This window comes from Bubalus kerabau, chromosome 16, assembly GCF_029407905.1.
Source record: "Bubalus kerabau isolate K-KA32 ecotype Philippines breed swamp buffalo chromosome 16, PCC_UOA_SB_1v2, whole genome shotgun sequence".
Lineage (NCBI taxonomy): Eukaryota > Metazoa > Chordata > Mammalia > Artiodactyla > Bovidae > Bubalus > Bubalus kerabau.
This window is the reverse complement of record NC_073639.1, coordinates 42,076,110-42,079,468: the sequence shown is the minus strand read 5'-3', so window position 1 is coordinate 42,079,468 and position 3,359 is coordinate 42,076,110. Positions and strand designations below refer to the sequence as shown.

Here is a 3,359-nt window from a genome sequence, read left to right as displayed (position 1 = left end):
CTCAATCTGCAAGCTAAATAACACACACAGAGGTGCCAGGACAGTTCCAAGACACTGTCAAAAGACGAAGTGAGTGGTTCCCACTCATTAGCATATGAAATCACCCAGCTGGAAAAAAACTAACCATACCACATTCCATGACCACTGCACTCTCCTCTGTGATGGCCCACACCCTGTGGAGTGTGCTTCTCTCTGAATCCAAACAAATCCACCTCTTACCTATTGCTGTGTCTCTCATTGAATTTTGGAAATAAGACATCAGAGCCTGAGGTTCATGAGATTCTGAAGCCAGCTCCATGGGTTTTGGCCAGACTCAAGTCCAGGAGAGAGGAGCTGAAGGACAGGAGGAAAAAGTAGTGGGAAAAACATGCTGAGAAATCCCCTTCATAATCTGCCAGAAAATCTTATAAATACCTGGCCTGTGCTCAGTTTTCATTGGCCTGATCCTTGGAATGAAGATTAAGGACAGAAAACCCCACTACTCACTTGGGCAACAGCTATTAGGGCACAGCAGATAGTGGAGCTTTTGGGACACACTGAGGAGTAGCTCCTGGCAGAGTCCCTCAATTACACTCACTTGCTGTTAGCCTGTTCGTGGTGGGGTTTGAGGAAACAACAAATGAGAGATTGTAAAGGAATTAAGATTTTGTTAGCCATATGTCCTTCCAGCCTTAGGAGCAAGGACCTCCTGCCTTAACTGGAGGTCTTCTGGAATCTGAGACTGAGCCACGTGAGCTTTCTGCTTAGTTTAGTTTTGCTGTCCTGGTTTCCAGCATGCTGGGCTTCTTGTCACTTCCCCTGCGCTGGCTTTTCTTTGCATTCCGCTTCCACCATGGTAGCTTTTGCTGAATCAGGCTTCTGCTGTGTTTGGCCTCCACCTCACAGGGGCTGAGCCAAGGTTGTTTTAGCCAGGTTAAATCCGAGTCACAGCACCATAAATGTTGGGGGAGTGTGTAAAAATTTGAAGCGATGGATGGATCAGTGTTACAGCCCTGTATAATTTCCGCAGATGAACCAGTGTTACAGCCCCATGTAATTTGCTTGGATGGACCAGTGTTATAGCTCTGTTACATCTCAGTTTTATTTAGAAAGCAAAGGAAAATACATCCTTGAGGCATGATGGCGGACTGACCCAAAAGATGCAAAGAGAATAGAAGCCGCCAGCTCAACTTGGGATCTGTTTTTATACTTTTTTTTTTTCCCCCTGAGCCTGGCCTATGTAAATTAGGCTAACCTGGAGGGCTGTTTGTTTTACCTGAGGTCCTCACTCTGGTCCTGAGACCTTCATTTGTTATATATTTGCAGGCTTTTCCCTTCTTTGTCTTTTAGGCATTGCCATTCTGGTCTCCTTTTTCCTATTCTAACTACCTAACAGGTTCATGGACTGTTTTATTTTTACTTATTTATTTCAATATGATTCCAACCTTACACAAAATTTTCAAGCACATTTGTAGAATGTTTATCAGTTTGGAGTTGTCTGATGCTTCTTTTTTTTTTTTTTTTTTTAATATGGAACGCTTCACGAATTTGCGTGTCATCCTTGCGCCGGGGCCATGCTAATCTTCTCTGTATCGTTCCAATTTTAGTATATGTGCTGCCAAAGCGAGCACTGTCTGATGCTTCTTTATGAATAAATTCAAATTATCCATTTTGGGGGCAGAAGCAACTTTAGCATATTTATTCTTTTCAAATTGCATTTTATCAGGTGCCATACAACTTTTATGTGTCCAATTACTGATATGTAAATTTTTCAGGTGGGCTTCCCAGGTTGCTCAGTGGTAAAGAATTCGCCTTCCAATCAGGAGACTCAAGTTCGACCATGGGGAAAGTAATGGCAATCCACTCCAATATTATTGCCTGGGAAATTCCTTGGGCAGAGGATCCTGGCAGGCTATAGTCCATGTATTTTCAAAGAGTTAGGTATGACATATTGACTAAACAATAACAAGAAACTTTACTAGCTGGATAAAAGGATGTGGCTGCCAATTTTCTCTACTGTAAAATTACCCTTTTCCCTTTGTAATTAACAACTATTTTATTGGAGATTCATTGAGATCACATGAATACCCACTTTTTTAAAGCTGTGATTCATCAATTTAAGCATTGATTATTTATTCTTTTCATTTATTATTTATTCTTGCTTGAATTAATTGTATTCAAGGAGGTATAATCTATTAGGCTAAAATGTTCCATAGTTGGCCAGTGTGAGGCTCTTTTACCTGACTTCTAGATATGTTAAAGAACTGTTCATGCCTGCAAAGCCAAAAATATTTTTTCTCTGGCCCTGTACTGAAAAGCCTTGGCTAACTCTACTATTAATCAAAATACAGTTTCCCAGGTACTTGAGATACTATAATGGAAAACATGTTAAGTCCAATAACAGTCCAAATCTTTTCACAAAAAGTCCCTGACTTACAATGGCTTGACTTTACAATGGTGCAAAAGCCATATACATTTAATAGGAACTATACTCTGAAATTTGAATTTTGATAGTTTGCTAGAGTAGGGATATGCAGTTAAGTCATGTCTTGTGACGCTGGGCAGTGGCAGCTGCCAGCCAGCCATGCCATCATGAGGGTAAACAATAGATGTGCTTACAACCATTCTAAACTCAAACAACCATTCGTTTTTCACTTTCAGTATAGTATTCATTAACTACATAAGCTATTCTGCATTTTATTATAGCTTTGTCATAGATGACTTCTCCAATTGAAAGTTAAAGTAAGTGTTCTGAGTGTGTTTAAAGTAGGCTATGCTATACTATGATGCTCAGTAGGTTAGGTATATTATCTGCATTTTCCACTTATGGTTTATTCAATGTATGCTTAGTTTATAGGGACATAGCCCCATTGTGGAGAAGGAAATGACAACCCACTCCAGAGTTCTTGCCTAGGAAATCCCATGAACAGAGAAGCCTGGGGGTTACAGTCCATGGGGTCACAAAGAGTCAGACAAGACTTAATGAAGTGAAAGTTGCTCAAACGTGTCTGACTCTCATAACCCCATGAACTATACAGTCGACTTAACAAAAACAATAATCCATTGTAAATTGAAGAAGATCAGCAGTGTTAATGCCCACTTCCTCTTTGTATATAGTTGGAGTCAGTAGCTTAGCAACTTGGTAGATTGCCAATATTTGCATATCTCACACATAAATAAAAGGCATAAATGTAGAAGAAATAATCTAAAATGTTATAGAGGGCTTAATTGAATAATAAATAGCTATTCATGTAAGTACATGTTAACTTAAATAAATAGATAACATAGGCATATAATAAATGTTAGTCATTATTTTTAGTTCTGGATTTCCAAAGCTTTCTTTGTTCCCAATTGCTTACAAACTGTTTTCTCCTTGTTCC

General features: G+C 39.4%; 1 non-coding gene across 1 annotated transcript; it reads right to left on the bottom strand.

The window, feature by feature from the left end:
• Positions 1-1,503: 1,503 nt before the first annotated feature.
• On the bottom strand, positions 1,504-1,610 carry LOC129630465 (U6 spliceosomal RNA). Its single transcript, XR_008703721.1, has one exon. It is a non-coding gene; the product is annotated as a U6 spliceosomal RNA (small nuclear RNA).
• Between the last annotated feature and the right edge of the window lie 1,749 nt (positions 1,611-3,359).